The sequence below is a fragment of the Colius striatus genome, chromosome 14, assembly GCF_028858725.1.
Source record: "Colius striatus isolate bColStr4 chromosome 14, bColStr4.1.hap1, whole genome shotgun sequence".
NCBI classification, from domain to species: Eukaryota; Metazoa; Chordata; class Aves; order Coliiformes; family Coliidae; genus Colius; species Colius striatus.
This window is the reverse complement of record NC_084772.1, coordinates 11048519-11072811: the sequence shown is the minus strand read 5'-3', so window position 1 is coordinate 11072811 and position 24293 is coordinate 11048519.

Genomic DNA, 24293 nt, shown 5'->3' with positions numbered 1-24293 from the left:
TAATAGAGTTTCACACAGTTACTTGCATAAGCAGCTGTTTGGTGCAAAGAAAGCAGTGACAGATTTATAATGCAGCAAAACCTGCTAATTGGATAGATGAAATTGCATTTCTGACAGTGGCCCCTCTATGAAAATTAGTAACATACCTCACGATGATTTGCGTATGTAAGAACTTGATTATTTATTATATTTTGCCTTTTATGTTAATCCTATGATTAATTCTTGGGTAATTACCTACAAACACCTCCCTGGAAGCCTCTTTAGATAATAAGGGCTTGGTGGTTAGTGGAAGGTTACGTGAATTTCACAAAATCTATTTAGAGAATTCTCAGGATATTTCGAAACACTTTATAGTTTCAATGTGTATTTGGGGAAACTGGGGAATTGCTAAATATTAGCTAGGGTTTTTTCTTTAAGAGCTATTAAAGGAATCAAAGTAATTTTTGTAAATTATCACTGACCAAATAAATAGCTTAAGAGAAAATGTAACAATAACAACAATATCAACCACATCAAAGCTCTTAGCTCTTCAAAACATATTAATATGCTACTTTACCAAGTGGGTAGCTTGCCCTTATTTGTTAATCGCAATACATGAAAAGGAAACTGAAGTGTGGCCTTAAACCATTCCGTTTGTCTTGTGCTGGCTTGAGTTCATTGTTGAGGCTCCCATGCTGAAGCCAAGAGGAAGTCTTTGGCTGTGCTGGTCACATAGGGTGCCACACAGCCTCTACTGCTGTGGTACTCAGGGCACTGCACCCACAGGATAACCTCCTCCCACTCAGCCCAGTCCTTTCCGTCTACCAACAGGACACAACACAATTCTGAGCAGAGCTTTGACCCTGCTGAGAATACATGAAGCTGTGAAAACAAAAATGTTTGACTTAATCTCAGTGAAGATCAATAATTTTGCAATGAGTAACCCACAGCCAGATACAAATAGGCGACGCTTTAGAATTGGACCTCTCTTCTATGAAAATAAATGTCTTTCCTACTGTCACAAAAATCACCCAGCATCTGTAAATGAATCCCTTTTCCCAATGGGAATCATACTGTGCACTTGAACTCTGATTTGTTTTTGATATTCTAGGCTAGGCTTCAAAAATAATTTTAATTTAAAGGCTTCTGTGGGAAGAGCGTTATAATGGGAACGCAGGTTTCCAACAAATACATAACTGCTCAGCATTGTTGGAGTTTCTTGGTAATCATCTTCACAAAGCTAAAAAGCTTCATTTTATTATTTGTTTTATAAAAAGAAATCTGTAGATTGTCAAATGTTCAGGTTTCCTTGTTTTGTTTTGTTTCTAAAAGAAACAGAGGAAAGGAAAAGTATCTTTTCTTTTTTTTTAAATGCCTTTATTTTCCAATCAGGTAATTCAAACATCCTCCCTAGCTGACAGGAACGGAGTCTTAACCAGTACCTACCCAAAAGAGTCTTGTTGAGGTCTTGTCAGCTTCCAGTTGTCTGTGGTTCTAAAAGCGTGGAACATGCAATTAGTCCTGTTTAAATAAATCACAGACCAAGACCAAGGACAAGGGTTAAAGCCTGTTGTGCAAGGTACTGTCCTGTGTGTGTTCTGGTTCTAAGAGGATAACTTGGCATTCATTGGAGGGCTGTTTTCCCAGTCAGAGTCAGTGGAAAAAGGCACAAAGTGCAGTAACACAGGATAAACCCTTTGCTCTGGCTCTGTACCTGACTTCAGGTACAGACAGTTAGAAATACATTAAATACTTCCCAAATACTCCTTTCCCAGGAAAACAATTACTGCAGTGATGTTTTGTTGCTGTAGCTGGGAGGGGATAAAGGTGTGCCTAGAAAAGGCAAGTTATTCTGCTGGTGGTGAATGGGGAGGGACTGTCCGTGCTGTGAGGGCATTTGTGAACATCTAGGTTTAGTCAGTTTAGGAGAATGATGCATGCCTCATTTTATGCCATTTGTAAATAAACATGTATTATTTTGAATTATGTTAGTGGAACATAAAGCAGAATCTGGACCTTGTGTGTTAAGTCCACTAGAGGATATTCATCTAATCAAGATGAGTTGGTTTATCATGTTTTTCAGATGTATAAAGCAGGTTATTCAGGTGACTTAAATAGTAAGCTGCAATTTCTACAGAAAAGTGAGATTTGTAAGTAGACAGCAATATATGTCAATGTTTTACTGTGATTATTAAATGTTACAGGAAATGCATCGCATAATCCATACCCTTTGTGGTTTTTTATTTCTGTGTGAACAAGAGGATATTATGGCTGCAGACAAAGAAAGAAATCATCCAGCACCGAGCCTGATGTAAAAACATCACCCTCTTTATAAGGCAGCACCTTCTGGCTAGGGGACAAATAACCCAGATAAAGAAATAGCCCTTTCAGAAAGGTGGGAAGGTAATGAAACAACAGAAAATGGATGAAGTGTGTCTTTTGCTAACATGGCTTCATTGAGATGTAATCAGGTAGAGATACGTTTCTGAGAATTTTGCAGATTTGGGGACAGAAAAAACAGTGGAACTCAGGGGAGATTCCATATATTATTGGAAGCTTATGACATCCAGAAAAGATATCTTTCTTTACCTAGGATTTAATATTAAGGAAAGTTTGTGTGGATTTCTAAGGGAAACACACTGCAATGAATGGCAAAGTGATATTACTCACTAATACCAGATAAAAGATAAATTATGTCTCACTAAATGTGACAACCAAGTCCTCTCATTACAGGCAGTATTTTCACAGTAATATTTTCCTATTCCTGTGGTTTTATCTGACATTGAAATATATAATCATATACTTGAGTATTCAAAGAACCTGCTTATGATTTGCTGTTCCTCATCCATGCAAAGAGAAGCGTTTCTGAGAGTTTTTCTTCTTGAAGTATTTTGCACTAGATAAGGAGAGAGAAACACGGGACATCTAAGATTAAGCCTCTAATTTAAACTAGAACGTGCCTAACTGCCAAATTTGAAATAGAATCTGAGATTTCCAGGCAAGGTTTCATTCAGAAATAGGGTCCAGGAACAATATCTTCATATAGATTTAGATCTGAGCCTCTTTTGGGTATCAATCTGCTTGAATGTGTGCTGGAAAGGGAAGAGGAGATGGTCACAGTTGTGTTGGACTGCACTATTACCTGTTGGAAGGGCAGGGTGACAACTCATACTTGTGACAGGGGCCTGGTGCTAATTATTCTGGCCTTGATCCATCATGTTGGCCAGTGCACACTGGGTACAAATGCTACTATTTTAATAATGACTTGAAGCTACTTTATACCATGTAGGCAAATGCTCAAGGCATGTGGTAAAGGAGATCAGAACCTGTGTCTGGTTAAAATGTTTCCAGTGGCTGTCACTCAAACTGTTCACTTCATCCTGTTCCCCTGTATCTCTGCCTCTTGAAAGATGCTCATGGGTGTATATAAATTTTAATTAAATAAGTCTAATAACAATCTGAGAGTTAGATGTTCTCTTCACCCACCACTGATATGTAGATGCTCTTTTAATAGTGAACAAGAATGCTGCTGAACAGTTTTGGGCAGGAAATAAACACTATCTTATGCAGTTGAAAGTGTAGGTAGGCAGAGAAAGGCTGGAAAGTGTCCAGCATGCTGATGCACAGAGAGAATGGCCAGGAACTCTGGTTTTCATCTTATCTGAAGACTTACTCCATCAGTATTAAAGTTCCTTGCTTCATACTATGCTTGGTCATATTTGCCCATAAAAGAATCGTGAGCCTGTTGAATCACTTTCCCCACTTCCTGCAGCACCCGAGTATTTTTGGAGATACTCTATTCAGATATAGATTGGACATTATCCTGCTTCAGTCTGAATTCTTATAAAATCTTAAGGCTTTAAAAAACTGAGCTCAGCATTAGATTTTTGAAAAGTGGAGATGGGCTTTTCTGGTTCTTAACAGGACAAATACCACCCTTGTTAAGCCAGACATCAAAACAAGTTTTGGGAAGCTTAGGTTTAGAGTGTGGACATGCAGTGGTGCAATGATAACTCCACTGTTCTTTGGTTGGTCTCATGACAATTGCAGATGTCAGAATGCCAGGAAAAGTGGCTAGAATTACAGAAGTCTTCTGCCCTCTGCAATATGCACTCAGTCACACTTCAGTGCAGGAGGAGGAGGAAGCGGTAGCACACCTATGGTAGGAAAATATCTACTCTGTTCTGTCCAAAAGAGATAGATTTGAAGTTATCTGTTGCTATTATTAAAGTAAAAACTTTGCAGAAGCAAGAGCAATTGTATGCTGCAGAACTTTATACCTGAGCATTTAGAGCGCTTCTGAGACAGGAATAGGGGCCAGAAGCTGTCTGTTATATTTTTGGGTGGCATTAAATTAGCTTCACTTGCAAAAAAATAAAAAAAAAAAGAGAAATGATTTGGTGGAGTAAACTATATCCATCAATGGAAAAGAAGTGGTCAGATTGGAAAGTATAATATGACTGGCTTAGGGAAAAGGTCTTTTTTTCCCAATTACAATTAATTTCAGTGGACTTGGGCCTACAAGCCCCTGGCCTTGGGCACTTTTCACATCATAACAGTTGTGGGGAGGGAAAATGCAGAGATGAAATGCAGCCATTCAAAACTAGCCCAAAGCTGTTCTAGCAAATAGACAGACTTTTCTCATTTTCATGAAACCATTGAATATATGAATTTCACTAGATTCACTTTCTTGTGCCAAAGAAGTCAACATAGTTCATCCTGGCATGTTCAAAATTGGAAGGATCTGATTGACAGAAGAGGGAGATGGCAGATTCAGAATATTCAAATCTTGCTGTGGCACAGTTCACTGCAATACAAAAGATACACACAAAGAAATACTGCTGACAGTCCATTCATTGCACTGTGCCATATATACTTATATTCCCTTTAAAATATTTCTTATGTTTTTCTGTTTTACTTTCTCATAATTATCTTTTAAACTTCATATTATATTTTGATATTTTAAGCTAGATTCCTCATGGGTTATTTTTTAAAATTAGAGCCATGCAGTGCTCCTCTTCTTTTAGGTAACATATCTAGCTATATTTTCTCTTCTGGTAAACGTTTCTCATGAAGTTTTAATTTCAGTTTTTGAATTAAGTGTGTCCAGAAATAAAACTGACCTCAAATTAAGAATATTTCTTGAGAAAACACGGGATATCAACTTGTAGCCAACAGGGAGTAAATACATAAAGCCCTATTAAAGAGCCTTTGACCAAAAAACACACTTGCATTATCACTGAAATGTGATATACAGATATCCAAATTATCCTTAAGCAAACTAGTGCATTTAAGGGAAGCAGTTCCCGGGTGACTGTGATGACATGATTCTTCATACAGGTACTTTACCCTATTTCTCAACTGAATAAATGCTCCAAGACTTGCTCCAATCCAGAGTATTTGCTGAGCACTAAAAACCCAACCAAAGGGGCTTTTTGTGTGTGAGACTAGACTAAGGCATGCTGTTCAAGGGGAGAGAAATGCTTGATATACATGTGCCTCTGTGACAATATCAGGCAGTGATACCCCATGGTACCTGTGTAGTTTCAGTCTCTACAGAGACTCTTACCCTGGGCAGCTCAGCTCCCTTTAGTAGCTCATGAAAGAATGGGACAAACATCTGTCTCCTATTTGTTCTCTTATCCTTTTCCCCAATGCATCTGCTGATGGAGTGTTTTGCTTTGAAACTTTTTAATAATATATAGGAACATTATTATGTGTTTATGTCAAGAGAGGGCTGAGCCAAAAGCAGTGCCTTGCACTTACTGCAGAGAGATTTGTGTTGATCTTTGGTTGCCGTAGGATTTCACATTTTGGGACCAGTCCTCCTTGAAAAGTGGTAGGAATAGACCCTTGCTGCTTCTCCCCTTTGTGCCAGGTGACATGAAGAGCTTCCCTGAGTGATCTCCTGAGGAGAAAGCCATGGCCTGCCAAGGAAGACCAGTCCAAAATGGAGAGCAGCTGGGAAGATAACAGATCTCCTCCACTCTTCTATCTGTGTCTGGAGAAATGGCTTTCAGGTAGAGTTCTGTCAGAGAGCTCAATGTAAATGTGCTTCCAGGAAGTATAGTGGACCAAATAGGTGGGAGGTTCCTAGATTTCTATTAAATCCCATGATCTATTTAGTGGGGGAAGAAACATCTTATTTTTCTTTTTTTTTTTTTAACTCTAGGGGAACAAGAAATCAGTCACAAATTTCATCCCAGTGGAGACAGCTCAGGCAAACTAAGCATTAGGAGAGCATGTCTATAGATGTACACCTTTGATGTTCTCCCTCAACTGATCATAAACATTTCCCTAAAAGGGGACGCCATAGTTGGTAAACCTTGCAGGTATGTCATGAAACTGGGGTCTCCATTCTTGCATTTCTTAGCTCTGAGGCTCTCCCCAAGTAACCTGAGTCATAGCAGTGCAAGTCCTCAAAACTCAGTCCAGAAGTGAAATATCATCAGATGATGAATGAATCCTGTCTGAATGCTGGCTTTGTAAGGGAAGCAGGTGAGCTCTGTCTGGTCCTGAGTTCAGTTATGAACACTTCAGTTAGAAACACCACCAGCTAATATGTCTTCTCATCTCCAGCTTTATCTGCCATTAAACAATCCTTCCTCAGGCTTTCTTGTGTTCTGTGCAGTCATTCATTTGAACTGCCATTCTCGTTGGCAAGTTGTAGGATTTTCAAATGCAGGTTAAAGCAGGTATTTCCCAAAGCAGACAGTGCAGATACTTCTGGGAGCTCTTTGTAGCGTGTAATCTACTAAGGTCTAGCAGTTCCAGTTTTCCATTTGTCTCATTTCAATCTGATGATTAACCATTTTATCTTAATCCATCAAAGAAGCTCTCCTTACAACACTAAATAGAGCACTTCACATGAAAACTTTCCTATGAAAAGAAGGTTTCTGGATGTGAGACATACAGTAATTAATGCTGCTTGATAGAATCTATAAATGTACACTGTAGCAATGCTATTTGCTTTAAGTACTACTTTAAGCAGGAAAAGGCAATGAATCCCCCTTCCAGTGTCTGATTTTATGTTTAAGAGCTAATGAACTGAATTCTTCGTAAACATTGGCAAAAGATGCAAATGAACAGACAGATTCTCCAAATGCAAAGGGACACATGAGAAAGAGCTAATTTTACACAATTGACTCTCTAACCTTTTTGGATCAGTGGAATTAGAGGCTGATTAATCTGCCATGATTAGCATTTATTGAAGCTTTTGACACTGCTGCATTGTTTTTCTTCTCCTTTTCTTTTGTGTCTCTGAGAGTTAACAGTTTATAATACATTTAACTACCAGTCCATCACCCTGACAGGGTCATAGCTTTCCTTTATGGACTTTTAAAATTAATAACAGACAGTTCTATTTTGACATGCCCTTGCTTCTGCTGCAGAACTCCGCTGTTTAATTGTAGAGCTGGCCTCTTGTGGCCAAATGCTCCCAATGTTTAGCAAGGGTTGAAAATATGGATGTTAGGAGAAAAACTGGCAGATGGCTGACAAGGCATTTTTACTCATAACACACCAGTAAAACTTTAACTCAGAAGATTTAGTGCTAGAGCTTTGCAGTCAGCAAGCTGCAGCCATATGCAGATTTTTTTTTCAAACTTCTAAACTGATGGTTTTGCAAAGTGTGCATAAGCAGCCTTTATTGATTATGATGTTAAAAATTGAAAGCGTCAGTATCATTTAGCTTGAGACACTTTTAAAGAAAAAATGAACATTCATTTTCATTATGAATTCTTGATAGAGCAGACACTAGTAAGGTCTATAGTCTTTATTTTTAAAACTGAGGCAAGGAACATTCTTACTATGTTGGGCTTTTTTTTTTTCTAAAAGAAATATATATGAATCAAACAGCACCTAACATATATACAGTAACTGTTGGTTGTTACACATTCATAGACTCCAGATGATGTCCCAACCCATGAAAGTGACTTGTTAGCTGGATATAAAATCACAGACACCATAAGCCTGGATGATAGCTTCACAGTCTAACTTTCAGACACAAGTTAGTATTTATAACACTCTCAGTACCTATCTATCATTGCAAAAAGCGTGTTAAATAACTTTAAAGGCCTGACAAACCCACAAAACTAGGAAATGAAGATTTATGGATGCACAGTCCATGAATCCGTTCTATTGTGCCCAGGTGTTATGGCACACACAGCAATGACATACGTTTGCTTTAGTTTAACTGTGAAGTGGTGCAAGTGCATTATCACAGGTATCCTGCAGTGACCAGGCACCACTTGCCACCATTTTTACCTTTAAATGCAGCTGAACTTTGGGCCTGGTAAGAAAACATGGTACAAAGTAACTGGTTACTTACATCCTTTGTTCTCTGTACCACAATACATTCATTCACACGTACCAGCTAATTATAACCATGCTTTATATTGAAAAAAAGAGATAATACATTTTCCTTAGAAGCTCAGGAAGAAATGATCTTCCTTAGTTTTAGCTCAGATAGAACCAGACAGATAAACCAGATAATATTTCAGTGAGGCAAATAAAAAGAAAGAATAGAAAAATACACGTTTTCCATAGTCCTGTGAGACAATTCTTTGTCCTAAAGACAGCCTTGGTACAAGAAAGGCCCCAAACAGGTGCATTTTCTGAGGCAGTGGAGCCTCAAATTTGTCTATTTAAAACAGTGTTTGTAGGTAAAAGAGGAATATTTCTACACCTAGATATCTTTACTTAAATGGTGAATGAATCCACAGTTGTTAGATGGGTCATATATAGGTTGATGTATCATTTGGAGACACATCTCTTGCACTGGCCGGGGCAGCATTGCATCCCCTGACAAAGTTTTACCTAAAATCTGTTTTATGAAGAAACATTGGAAATGGAATTCCCTTAAACTCCCAAGCACAGTGGTGCAATTATATCATAAATCAAATTAATTAAAAGGTGTTTACATCTATCAGGGCCTCCAAGAGCTCTGACAGATTTTGCCCTGCCTGCAAGTCAAAAGGAAAGCTAAGAGGTAAGGAAAGATGCCTCCTCAAAGCTATTACTGGTCAGAGCAGCCCATTTTTTTGGGCACTGATGTGTGGTTGAACTAGACCTCAACTTTTTGAAGTAATAAGCCTAGAGACTGTCTCCAACAACTCACCCAGGGCAGATCTTCCATATTTTCCAGTCTCTCTGATCTAGGGGAGGGCTGCTCCTCTTTTCTCCCTGTGACATATCCTGGTCTCCTCCTGCGGTCAGCTTCAGTGCTGCCACCACCCTTACACAGCAGTTCTCCAGCACAAGGACTGTGCTACCAGGCACTGAGCATCCGAACCCATCTCTTGTTATACTTAATATGTGCATTTTCCCAATTGCACAGTTCACAGTTTCAGTTCTGTTGAGTTTGCATATGGGGCATTTGGTACAGCCATCCCTAACAGCTACTGCTCCATCTCTGGGTTGGACAGTAGTGGGCACTGCTGATGCCGTGTCAAAAAGATGCATGGAGTGAGGAGCCTGTGGCAGACCTACCTCTGCTTCCAAAAGAGAATAAGGGAGGACCTGACCTTTCCCAAATCCCAAAAGATCAGTCTTATAGGATGTTTCTGAGAAGGGTATGTAGCTCTCCTGCCAGGTTTCTGGGAGCCAGTGGGTCTATGCTGGAGCCTTCCCAGCCCCTTCACACCTCCACAACCCCATGGAGATAAAGATGAGTCCCATGCTGAAATCCAGTGTTGTGGTGAGAGGCTGTTGTGGGGAGAAGGGTGAGAGAAAGTGGGCTTGTGTGGGAGGAAGAAAGTCTTTGTGTAAAGCAATTGGGAGCACCAAAGGAAAATCTCCTTTGTGAGACACTGAAAGGAAATGGGGACAGTATTTTGAAAACACTTTGGGTCCCAGCAGCAGCGCTGATAGCATCAGCAGATCACCTGACTCCATAATTTCATGTTAGCAATTACTGCAATCGAATTGATTACATGATCTAAATCCATGTGTATTACCTGAGCGTGTGGCCCCTGGTGTTTTGAACACTTATGCATAAAGATTGCTATAATTCTTGTTAATAGTCATTTCAGTTCATCTATCGCTCATCTATAATCTGTGGAAGATATAATAGGAATAATTACCATGAGGCACAATGGGGAAATGGAGTCTAACACCCTGACTGAGGCTGAATCACACCAGACTCTACATTAGTCAAGCTTTGACTGAGGAATGCCCAAAAAAATTTCAAATGAGTCAAAGCCACTGAAAACCTGGCTGTGTTCCCTCCTTTATGAAAACTTTCCAAAGATTTACCCTGCTTTTTCATGGAGTTATTTCCTCCGAGGAAGATGCTGCGAGGGCAGGAGTTCATTCTGCTAAATAAACACTATCCAATACCAGGGAAGTATTGGCATTTCTGAACCTAAAGGAACAAAATCCATTTAATACCAGGAGTCAGGATTTCCTGCTCCTGTAGTACCCTGCCAGCTGCAGGCTGTGCCAAAGCCACTATTGCCAAGGGGATAATGAGGTAATGTGCCTGGGTGATAAAATTCTGGCTTTCTGGCTTGTCGCCTGAGGATGGCATGTACCTATGTTCATATGAAAAGGCAGTTTGGGTCTTTTAGGAGGCTTTCCAGCTTAAAAATAATGTATGGAATTAAGATAGATTAAAATGTCTTTTAACTACTCATAAACTGAAAGGAAACTCCAGTTGCAGAATACTGGCCCATGCGTAATCCAAAGTCTGCATTAACTAATGCTTGTTGGATGTTGAATTACAACAGAAAGCCTCTGTTAATGCATGTGAGATCCACATGAATATCAAACAAATTCATTACGATCAGTGCTATTACAGTGAATACCAAATGAGTTCATAATGATGGAACAATGAAACTGTTACTGATAGATTTTATTTCTGCAACAAATCCCCTGTATAAGGGTCTACTCCTGTAGTTAAGACTGCATCCGAATATTAGCCTCATCAGATAAATTATACCTTTCAATAATCTAAACTATACAGTTCAATCTTTTTTTTCCCTACCAGTACATAATTTTTTTTTCATCTCAATTTATCCTTAAAGTTTGATGACTATTGTAAAGGGGTAACACTTTATTTTAAGTATCCAATCATTAGGAATTCATTTAGTATTCATTGCAATAACACTAATACAATAGAACTGAATGAATAAGAAATTCGTTTAGTATTCATATAGATGTGATATGTACTTCTAAAAGAGTTCCACTCTAATTCAGCATTAGTTTAGTGTTATTTAATGGACACTTTATTTTAAATGTTCTGGTAAAGATGACTTAATTTCTACATGTAGATATTTATATATTTTTTCTTATTTTATTTTACAAGACGGCTTAAGATATATGTGAAATTCATCAGAATACGATGCAAACATTTCAAACCTGTGCAAGAGTATCAGCTTTATGAAAACAGTTAAAAGAAATTCTGAACATCTTCTTTTTCCTGATTGGTATTGACGTATCTACTGAACATGCTGGTTATAGAGGTTGCAATAATTCTTTGATAACACAATGCATGCCTGTTATTTGAAGAACTGATCTTGTATCAGAACTTAAAGACTCCAAATATTTTTTTTTATTGTTAGCATGAAGGACTTTCAATGTATAAAATGCAATTGTAAGAACAAAGACAAGTCAAGCTTTTCTCCAGATTATGATCTTCAAAGTCAGAAAGAGCTGCATCCGTGTTCAACTGTTCCATGTGATGTAAGTAAATCGAAGAAATGCCCTATCCTGCAAGGGCAAAGCCTTCTAGATAACCTCTCCTTCCTCTTTAAGCTTGTTCCCTACCATCCGTTAACAATGGTTACAAATGAATTGCAGCCACATCACTGAATCTGACAAAGTTATTTTGAATCCAGAGGGATTATGATGATTTACTCATAATTTCTGGACTTCAGCAAGCACACAAATGCATTTATGAAGTACCAACAATACCAACTATCGTTTCAGCTAACTCTTCATTAAAATGTATTTAGATGTCCTTCAAAAAAAAAAAATCATCTTACAGTGAAACTCAAACTGGCTGATTCCCAGGCTTACAGTTACTTTCCTATCAAGAATTAATGCAATATCATGCACACACCATTACTGAAAAATTCTACGCTGTTTTTTGCCAAGTGTTCCTATATAACAGTTTTATCACAAGTCTGACAGCCGCCATAAAAATTCCAGGCATTCTATATCAACAGCCCTCTTTGTACTAAGTTATTAAACATTAAATTTTTATTCGTCATTTGTATTCTGTTATGCAAAATAAGCTCCTTGATAAGATGTGTCTTCTTAATTGGGCCCTTGATGCTTCTTGGATCGGAGTTGTCAGATTAGCTGGAAGAAGAGGCTCTGCATTGAGCCAGCTCGCTACCAGGAGACCAATAGCTTTGTAACAACGATATTAAGTTAGAGGGGCCAAATGGAGGGCAGCACTAGGCTCAGGTGAGACTCTACATCTGTGCATGTCTTATGCTCAGGCACTTTTCTCATAGCATCAGCAGGGCTGATGGAAATAGATTTGTTTGTTGTTTACAGCATGCAGCTGTGGATGCTGCTGCATGGGAGTTGTATAAGATTGAAGCAAATTTGTACTGAGACTAAAATATTGAGCTTTTCTCCAGTCAGCAGTCTCTGGAATCTTATTGTTGAAAACTTTATCTAGTTGTAACCCTCCCCAGGGTGATTTTCATTTGCAGCTGCCCTGCTCTGTCTCTCACCGCCTGTCCCACACTGCCTCTGCATCAGCCAGAGCAGGAGTAGGCTCCTAGAGTATGAGACTGGGCCAGGCAGAAGTAATGACAACTGGGTCAAGCATTTTGTACATCAGATTTTCTAGAAAGCTTTTTTATCCCCACAAATACTTCTGACAGCTGTTATTATGAGACATCATTATTTTCTTCTCTTTTAGCTACAATCTTAAGAAAGGGCTCAAATTTTAGTGTGGAGCTGGGTGGCAAAACGTAACAAAAAACCTCCAAGCACAGGGGCACAGAAAAAACCCTCATGAAAACGTAGGATTTATTATTTTCATAAGGTAGACCAATTCTAACAGAAGTGCAATACATTTCCAGGCTGGTACTAGAAATTTAATTGATTAACGCTTCTGGAAATTGTTTGACTAAATTCTCCTGTAATTCTGAAAAAGAAAAAATTACTTCCTGATTTTATTACTTACTTTCTGTGTTACAGCCAGACATGGAGACCTCACCAGCACCAGGATTTGCTGTGCAGAAGGAGCACAGCCACTGCCTCATTAGAGCAGCCAGATCAAGAGGGTGTGAAGGGAGTCGTGTTTGCAGATGGGAAACAGAGGGTAAGTGGTATGACCAAAGTCATACTCAGAGACTGCAGTGTAGCAACACATTGAACAGAAACTTCACACATTTCACAAGGTGTCCTAACCATCAGACCTTCTCCTTGTCATAATTAAAGAAGGCTTATTTACTATTTAGCAAAATACTGCATCTCATACTGTTGTTTATCCTGTTGGAGGACATAGATTTTATTTCCTGAACATTATTGTTCTTTCTGCAGTTTTCATCTGGGACACCTCATGGTTTGATTTTTCTTTTTTTTCCAGTTTTTTATCACAAAAATAGCTCAGAAATATTGGTATGCAATATGGTGAGAATTTAATAACCTATTGCTGTGAGATTCTTTTGGGTTGCTATCTAGGAAAGGTCTGGAGTTTTTCATACAGACCTTTTTGGTAAGAAATCTTTTAAATGACTAATAAACCCTAATCCAACGAGCTAGCGTACATTTTCATTTCAGTACACCTGCTGCAGCGTAGCTTGTGGGTGACGACACGGAGTAGAGATCAGTCTCAGCTCTTTTACTAACTTCTCTTTAGCCATGGTGATTTTTTTAAGAACTTCATCTCTACAGGGCATTTGACCAAAGTTTTAATATCCAGATGGAGAAACAATTTCTTTGGAAGAAAGATGTAACAGTGAGTCCTGTATATTGACCCCATGCACAGTCTGACTAGTTTTGAATGAAGGCCTTCTGCAAATCTCCCTGTTTGCTCTCAGACGTCTCCACGCAGGCTGTATGACTACAAGGCTGTTGTGGATCACTGAGTATTGCACCAGCAGGACTGAGAATATTAGTTTTCACCTAACATGTTTTGTGCTTTTAGCTGGGACAAGGGTCACACAGTGGAAGCACGGTAGGAGAAAAAAGCAGCTGTAATATCCAAAGACATTACAAAGATGTAGAGGCATCCTTTCTTTCTGTTGCAAGTGTGAAAGTCTACTTGCTTTCTTTCAGGGTAAGGACAGCTGTTCCTCCTAATGAGACTCCATGTTTACTTCCTATCCTAAAGCCACTTCTGTCAGATATGTGTTCAAAAACAAGGAAAAGGTATGGGGATCCTGCCTATAACAACATTTGGTGGCAATGGGGAAGATATAGATGGTTAAGGCACATGTCCCTGCATTACTATCTCATGCAACTTGAGGGTAAGAGAGGAGTCAGTGTTGGCAGTGCCCTCTCCATCTCTACCATCAGTTGCAAAGGTAGGAAGGAAGGGAGGGAAAAAGATGTGCCTTTCCAGCATTAGTGGATACTCCATTGATACTTAGTGTAAACGTCTTCCCTATTCACAGCATTTTCAGGGACGCAGAGCAGAAGAGGCTACTCTCTCTGTGCCCCTATGCCTGGGACCCAGCAGGTATCCCTGCAGGCAGCGCACTGCTTGTCACAGCTGGAGCGGCCCTGGTGTTGCTGGCAGTGCTGTGTTTCCTAGGCATGACCTCGAAGCCTCCAGGAAACAGAATTTTAAAGTTTCTGTGCCTAATTTCCAGGTTTCATTATTCTTCTCCTTATGGTGTTTAGAAGTTGAATGTGCAGACACCTCCTGCAGTTCAGTAACAGGCGTGCACATGTTGTGTGTGGTTAGTATCTGTATGCCTGTCCTTCTCTTCTCAGATTCAGAGTGAAGAACACTTGTCTCAGGCTGGCAGTGAACTGAAGATGGGCACCAGCAGCAGAAGAGCGTGGCTGTGGCAAAGTAACCTGCCAAAGGTCACACTCCAGTAGGTGAGTGGCAGAATTAGCCCTGGGCCGAGTCGCAAGACCATCTCAGCTGTTTGAAATTGCATGATACCTGCAGAGTGATTTCAACTGCCACTTAGCTTAGAAACATAAGACTCCTTCCTTGACTCAAAGTTCTTCCCCACAGCACTTAAGACAGCTTTTGAGCCTGTTTATAGAAAATTATGAGGATTTCAAAGGGAGGAACGGGAGATAGTCATTAGTTTCTGTGGAGAGCTTGCTTTTATCTGCAAAATTAAATCTCAAATCCTGACTGGTTAAATAGATACCTCACATCTATAATAATTCTTTCAAGAGATACCACCTAACCCATGTGATTTCAGCAGCCATGGCTCCAGCATCTGGCTGTGTTTTGACGTTTCTAAGATGTAGAGGTCTTGTGTGGAATTGCAATGTTTTTGCTCAAACGTCAGTGATAGTATTCCTGGCATGCTCAAGTGGTGGATATTCCTGTGCCTAGATACCTCATTATCTGCACATGCAATAATGAGAATATGAATGCTGTCAATCACTTTGTGACTCTTGTAAAAGCAGTAACATAAGAAAGTTTTGCTTGATTTTCTCTTACTGCTGTGTATTGATTGGCTGGGAAAATCATTGGAACATGAGGAAGTGGGACTTACTTTGACCTATTCTTTACAAACTTGAATCTGTCCAGTCTCAAGCCACTCTCCTTAAATATCTCCAACCCATCTTCCCTTCAGAGGGGGGCAGGTACAGACAGGGAACTCTCCTGGAGTGTCTCAGACAACCATTACCTGTAAAACAAGATTGTGGGGGACTTGCAGTGGCTCATCCCAGATATAACACTATTGCTACCAGGTCATTCTCAATTATACCGTTAAGGTTTATGGACTCTCCTTCTCTGTTTATATCAAGGCTACATAGACAATCCAGGTTCAAAACGAAAAATCATGATTTCTATCCCAAAAAAAAGTATTAGAAAACCTTGAAATGAATAAGTTATCCCTGGAAACCACTTTTTCATCCAGAAGGGCCTTCCCAAGTTAGATGTATGAAGGTTTTTTTAATAAGTATTATAAAATCTGTCCAGATGTAGATATAAAACATCTGCAATAGTTGACAGCTTCACAGATTTATTTAAGTTATTTCTGAAAGGCATATTCTGTAAGTAAACATCTTATGGTTCCTAATTATCAAAAGAAGGACTAGCTTGACTATTTTTTTCTCATTCCAGTTTGTCATCCACAGAATACTGGGTAGATAATATCATCTTCCTTGACTTTGATATCTAAAAGTTAGACAATGAAGTCTGAGCTAGTCATCCTTTAAAGTCAGTGGAGTGAGACAGGGCAGTTTATGCTAAGACAGAGGCTTAGCATTGGTCAAATGAACTGGAATTATAGTCCCCATTGATTATAAAAAAAGATGTAGTTTAGTGACTACTTCTGGATAAAAGTCTAAATCATGGGGAAGGAAGCGTCTCTGTTTCCCTGAGGAAAGATCCCTACATCCCTTGACCAAAGTCACTGAATGGGTCCCCAGCCTTTGAGTCTGTTCTGTTCATGCAGGAGGAGGTGAGGCCCAATTTAATGGAGAGTGCACTTCTACATGACCATTTCTGGAGCCTTCTAATTTATTCCTCTTCTCTCTTTTAATTAATAAATTAAAGAATTCAGTGCTGATTTTGCATTGCTCTTTTGACTGTTTGATGGTACGATAAACAGTAATTATTAATGTGTTGGTGGAAGGCTTAAAATGTCTTAGCTCTTCACAAATGCTGAGGAAGATGCCTTGGCTGGCCACAGACTGGGAGGTGACATGACTGGGTAACAGAGCACAGGCACTGGGCTTCATCACTGGGTGGGTACCAGGCCTGCTGAGCAGCTTCTGAGGCAGCAGGACTACCTGCACCTCTCCTAGACCAATCACGCTTGAACAAATGTCAAGCTCTTTTTTGCAAACTGGTTGGACTCTCATACTGGACCTACTGGAATCCCTTTGTATTTTGCATCACTCTTGCTACATGTTTTTTGAGAGCAACTCCTTCCAGCTTGTGCTTGCATTTACCATAAACATAATGTAGCATAAAGGTGAACTTGATTTTATCATTTCATCAGAGCTCCACACAAATTCAAACACAGTGTGTGTTTTCACTGAATTCATTTTACCTGTATAATCTCACGTTATAATGGTATTGCCTTCCAGAGGGTCACTGAAGACTTGCACTGAGATCATTTTGTCATTGTAAGCTTGTGTGATAATGAGATTACCATAGGTGTGTTTTGGAATTGTAAGATTGCTACGAGGACATTAAGTCTCTATTCGAGAGTTTGCATCACGAAGAGTAACACAAACCAAGCTAGAAAACCTGAGAAATGTAAATGTATTACAAAAAGGAAGATATGTGATGTATCTGGCTCATGGAAGGAAACCGTTTGTGCTTCTAGTAGTTTTGCAACAGGCATGAAAGTAAATCAGGAAAGCTTGAAAGAAATTAGATCTTTGTTGCAGATAGATTTACATATATGCATGATAGTACATAAACAAAAAAGCAGCCGGAGTATGAGTGTTAGTGTATTAGTACCAGTGCCTATGGAGGCAAATGTTGATGTCAATGCCTAATTGAACAGCTGCATATGGCACTGCATTTTATCAGAGCAATAACAATTTCTGTCTGCTAGGGCTGCCCAATTGTGTCAGATGTTGTATTTTTGAGTAAAAATATCCTTTACTGGTGTTACCACTTTGACAGTGAGTATCCTGGTATACACACAGTCCTGTATGATTTCTTGTTTGAAATGCTGGTAGCTAATATATGAAGAAGTTCTGATCAAAAAGTGAACAAGCCCATAAAATTAGTGTAATGGAAATAAAGAATTATTATAATATACTCAAATTTCAAACAAATAGAGGGAATATTTAATTTCTGCTGATAATTTTTATACTGTTTGTATTCTTAAGGCCTATTCCATTAAAGAAAAGCTTGTGACTCCTTTTAGAAAAATAAAATAACTCCACCTAGAGAGGTTTATTGTGTCCTATTCTAGTTCTGTCAGCTCCTTGCTTTTTTTTCCCTTTTGATTACAGGGCATATTTGCAATGTGATGTAGTTTAGCAGTATTATTTAAAATATGACTATTAAGCTTACCTACCGTTCTGAACGCCAGGCAAACCTCAGATCATCCTGAATGCTTGCCCATCCAAACCTTACTCAGTGACAGATTAGCTTAGCAAAGGGCCTTGCCTGGATGTCCCAGCTGGCTTCTACACTCATTTCAAAAATATGTTTTCATCAAAAGCACTTCAGCTGACAGCTGAGTTGGGGGGCAAATAAAACAGGAAAACTCTCGGCAATTTAATTTTTCAATGAAAGCTTTGACAAAAAAAAAATCTTTTTTTTTTTTCATTATTAAATCCTGCTCATCTTCAGCATTATTTTCTGAGTAACTCTTAAAGGAGCCTTTAGCTTTTACCACTGATTCCAGCTTGGAAACCACCTCTCAAGGGTGTTTTCAGCTGTCCCTGGGGAGACTCAGTGGCTGGTTAAGTTGGGTCATCATAGCATGAGATATATCTGAGCTGTCTGTGTACATGGATGGTGGCTTAGGGACTGGAGTTGTGAGGTGAGGACTCTGAGGAGCAGGTATTTTAAAACCAGTGCTGCCAAGGGCTACAGTCATTGAATCACAGAATAATATAGGTTGGATGAGACCCCTTGATGTCATTTACTCCAACCCCTTGCTCAAAGCTGTGTTAAATTTGTAAAATACCTTCATGGCTTTATTTATTATCTGGTCTAATTTCAAAATTATCTGACCTTTCATTCAAGTGTAGAAATGCACCTTTAAAAAATGAAGTTTTACACTCATTTTGTGAAAGGGCAGCTTGAGGTAACCCATTGCAATGCTTCGGGCTGAGACAGACCACAGATTTCCCATCCTGCCTCCCAGCTTTGTGCTTTCCCTGCTAGGCATGCTGCTTGTCTATGATACAATTGGTTGTTGTTTACATGGAGGCACAAGATCGTTGTAATAAAATGCCCATCAAAGCATCAAAGTGGTCATCACTGTGGGCTCATTTTTTTCTCTTGGTATCATTCAGACTTGTATACATGTGTTTCCCACGGGTAGAATTTGACCCTTACTGCACAAATTAGAAGAGGTTGGTTATTAAAGGAACGTGGTTTGAAATTGCTTTGGTAGTTGCTAAGCACATCTGTGATTACGTCAATTTAGATTTACTTAAAAATATAAAGCTTTGAGTGAAATGCCAGAGAAGCAAGGAAAAATAATGCTTTCACGTGTAAAAGACATATGCTGGACACCAAAAATTAAAAACCTTCATGTGGTTATATTCTGGGCTTCCTTTTACTTTGCAGCTCTGTGTATACTGCATCAAGGTCTACAGTTGCTGACCACTGCTTTGATTATCTCACTGTAGCACATAATGCTTCGTACCCAGAGAATGTATTCCAGCAAGCTCCTAAATTGTATTTGGACAAAGAATAATTGAACACTGGACAGAATAACAAATGCTATGGTCAAGTTTGCTTCATGGGTTTATCGTGTTGTATTAACATGATAGAAATATGAATACTTAAATCTTATCTCAGGTATAGTTTATAACTGCATTAATCATTTACTGTATTATATATTTTTCATGTCACTAAGATTGTGAGGAAAAGATTCAATTTTCCCAGTGCAGTCAGTTGAATGGGGTTTAGATAAGCTAAAGGCATTGCATTAAACTGTTTCAGCATGGCTTTCTCTTATAGATCCTATAAAAGGATGGGAAACATATATCAAACAGCAATAACTGGTATATTTTGCTTTCTTTTTTTTAAAGTTATATAGCAGTGCAGTTTCCATTTTCATTAAAATCAGGTAAATTAAGTTACTAAGTTTTCTACTTACAGGTAGATGTATTCAAATTGACACTGGTATTTTTACCTATGATATTTGATTGAAATTTTTAAGTGGAAATACTCTCTTATCAGCTAAAGTAGCAATTTGATAGAGATTGAAATTGTCCAGGGATATCATAAAGAGTGACAACAAATAACCCCAGTACACTCAACAGCATCGCACTTTCCTTATATTTACTGGTGATACAGAATATGAACCTTCCAAAAAAGAGAGTGGCTCACTGGCACAGATCTCGGAGATTTCAGCACACTACAAAGCACTCCCATTTTACTCCACATAAAAAAGGAATATGCACCAGCATATGCATTATGCACCGCTAACTGCCTTTTTAGATCATTATATGAACATTGCACATTCATTGCCCATGAATTATAGGTAGATTCTAATTTGCAAGAGAGATACTGATTCATTTCCTTGAAATCAAGAAGTGGCCAAAGGAAAAAACACCAGCTGGGAAGGTGAAGGATGACCAGGAGGCTGAGCACAGGTAGGATGTGGAAGGTCCCAAGCAGGCTGGGTGGCAGCATCTGTGTGTGTAAGAGTGCCTTGGCAGGCTGAGGGAGTCTGGGACATACCAGCGAATATTGGGGGGTTAAGTTTTTTTGGGATGCCTCTCGCTGATGTGCTGATATATGGCCATAGGGGCTCACACCATGAGCTGCATGTGCTCGGTTGGGAAAGGTGCAGGGGATCAGGTCAGCTGGGCTTGGGCTAGTGGGGTCAGGGCTGAGGCTGGCTGGGGATCAGGCCCAGCACTGGGCCTGGCATTGCCTGAATGAGCAGCATGGCCTTAGCTAGGGTGGGCACTGCACCGGGGGAGCTCTGGGGTGCCTGTATTGTCATGGGGCTCCTCTCCAGGCTCTGGGGTTTGTCGCAGTGACACAGAAATGCCATGAATCATAGAATCATAGAATGGTAGGGATTGGAAAGGACCTTTAGAGATCATCTAGTCCAACCTCCCTGCAGAAGCAGGGTCACCTAGATCAGGTCGCATAGGAACATGTCCAGGCAGGTCTTGAAGACCTCCAAAGAAGGAGACTCCACAACCCCTCTGTGCAGCCTGTGCCAGGGCTCCCTCATCTGAACAGTGAAATAGCTTTTTCTTATGTTTAAGTGGAACTTTTTGTGTTCCAGCTTCATCCCATTACCCCTTGTCCTGTTACTATCTACTATAGAAAAAAAGGATGTCCCAACCTTCTGACACCCACCCTTTAGATGTTTATAAATGTTAATAAGATCTCCCCTCAGTCTCCTCTTCTCCAGACTAAACAGCCCCAGTTCCCGCAGCCTTTCCTCATATGAAAGATGTTTCATTCCCCTGATCATCTTGGTGTCCCTGTGCTGGACTCTCTCCAGCACTTCCCTGTCCCTCTTGAGCTGAGGAGCCCAGAACTGGACACAGTGCTCCAGATGAGGCCTCACCAGGGAAGAGTAGAGGGGGAGAAGAACCTTCCTTGACCTGCTGCCCACACTCTTCTTGATGCATCCCAGGCTGCCATTGGCCTTCTTGGCCACAAGGGCACATTGCTGGCTCATATTTACCTTATTATCAATCAGGACTCCCAGGTCTCTCTCTGCAGAGCGCTCTTCAGCAGTTCAACCCCCAGCCTGTACTGGTGCATGGGGTTATTCCTTTCCAGATGCAGGACTCTGCACTTGTCCTTGTTGAACCTCATGAGATTCCTCTCTGCCCAGCTCTCAAGCCAGACGAGATCCAGCTGAATGACAGCACAGCCTTCTGGGGAATCAGCCAGTCCTCTCAGTTTGATGTCATCAGTGAATTTGCTGAGGTCGTTGATGAAGATGTTGAACAAGACTGGCCCCAGTATCGATCCCTGTGGAACTCCACTGGCCACAGGCCTCCAACTTGATTCTGTGCCATTGATCACCACCCTCTTGGCTCTGTCATTCAGCCAGCTCTCGATCCACCTCACTGTCCACTCATCCAAGCCATGGCTAGAGATGAATTTGTTGTGTTTCAGCAAACTTTTCACCATGTTTTGGAAAGTCTCATTTATTAACAAAGGACCAAAAAAAAGACAATGACATGGCTCTAGCTGTCATCAGTGCTTTGCCGTCGTGCATTATTACTGCTTTTCAAAAACTGTGTCTCTGGGAAACGAATTGAAATACCAGAATCTTTATGCTGTGAACATTCTTTTGCTACAAAATTCTCTGCCGTGGTTTATATCTATCTGTTGCACTTCAGCATCATGCTCTGTTTGCTTTATGACTGTAAAAATAAACAGGATATTTTAAATTTATTATACAATAATGGCATTTTTTTTTCCAGTCAGATTTCCTCCAATTGAGATCAGCTGAAATAATGTTAATGAAGTTGCACAACATGGAAGATTCCTTGCCATGGAGGATTTATATCCCTAGACTGTAAATGGTGAGTGAAGTGTTTGCCAGCACTCAATTAGTAGTTCTTATGTCATTACTGGATTTTTTTAGAGGGTTTTTCTTAAACTGGTTTGAATTAGTGTGTCACAAAATGCTAAATCAATTACATATGTGTCCTTGTATCTACCCCATAAAGATACCTGCCATGATTTTTTTATGATCCTTTTAGACTTCATGTTTACTTCCATGAAGTGAAGTAAAGGTCATAACACAGCACAACTTATTTCTTAAAGTTTAGAAAAAAAATCAAAACAGCAGGCCATAGAATAGAAAGGTGAGATTCAAAGACACAAATCACTTCACAGTCACAAAAATTGCCAAAAAATAGCAGCTTGCAGCTGTGCACAGCAGGGACAGAAAACATTAAACACATGTTAAATAACAAATAGGAGACTTAAATATAGCTAAAAGTGGACCTTACTCTGAATAAATCATGTAAACTGCATCTTAATGGTTCTAAGGAATGTAATGGATCATGTGAAATATGCTAAATTTATATTGTTAAAAAATCAATAGTTAACCCCCTCTCTTTTAAAAGGGGGACTATTGAGTCCATGAGTAAATATTTTGTCTTTCATTTTCTTTCTCTATGTACAGCCGGATCTGTGAAATTTCATTTCAGTTAAGGGCAAAGCAGGACTTGCATTCAAAGCAGTTTGGATTTTGGGTATGAAACTATTTAACATTCTCTTTACAGAGGCTGGACTTTTAATGAAATTGTCCTTTTTCCTTTCTTCTGTTATAAATGCAAAGAACGTGGTTTATCCCATTTTTTTATATACTCCCGGTAAAGTGTTTGAATTGGTCTATCCAGTATCCTGCATTCATTTGTGGTGCCTGTGAAAGGGCAGCCATTGCTCAATGGGCACTGCGCGCCTCATCCCATCCTTCCGACCATCTGGGAATGAGCAAGCAAGGGCGAGGGGGAGAGGAAAGGGGAAAAAATGGATCTCTTCTTTTTATGAAAAGCATGAAAAAAATAAATCACCAGTTTCAGTATTCAAATCAATCCTGCTGGCAACTCTTTCCCTTGAAATGTTTGTTGCCTGTATATTTCTGCCTTCTGAATATTTTCAAGTCTTTCTCTTGCCTTCCACACTGAGGGTCACGCTTTAGTTTCCCTGGATATATCTTTTTTGAGATTAATGTACCTTAATGACATCATTGTGTGCAATGATGGGAAGGTCCCTAAGTTTGCTTTTCTTCCCATCTCAGTTGCACTTCTGAACAAATCAGCTCTTGGGCTTTGATGTTTTTTTCCTTTAGGGCTATCTTTCTTATAGGCAATATAGCTTACCTATACATTTAGCGAGTCTGCAGCCTCTCATTAGACGCATTTTTGTCATCAATAATAAGTTCCCAAGGAGCGTAATGCGATGGGTAACGGATACAGTGTGGAACGGAGCCATTGTTTGATAATGCAATATCTCTCATAACAATGTAAATAAGAGGCTGAATACATTTCAGGGCTTGTGTTCCATGTTATTAGATGGTGCTCTATTTTCCATGTGAATATTCATAATATGCTCCTAGAGTGCAGCACTGAAGTAAGTGGCTTTGAGGAAAAATTATTTTTTTTTTAAGTGGAAGGGAAAAAAAAAGAAATGAGGAGTGTTCTAATGAGGAACAGTTGAGTACTATGATTTAACATACTTCTGAGGTTTCTATCAGCCTGGAGCCGTTCTTTCTTGGCTTGTACACAGTGCATTTACATGGAGCTCTATTTGGATGAGTGCCTTCCAAAGTACTAAATGCTCTAATGTACTGAAAAGCGATAAATATGGAAAATGCACACATACACACACACACACACAGAGTACTGATACATATGCAAGCATATATACACCCCCCCCTCCACTTACACACACACTCACTCTCCCCTAGACAGATGTTTTCCTCTCTATGGATAGATGGGTGAAATTGGCAAAAATAACAAATTTTTACATATTTGATTTATTTATTACCTGTCATTGCATAATACTGAAGTATTGT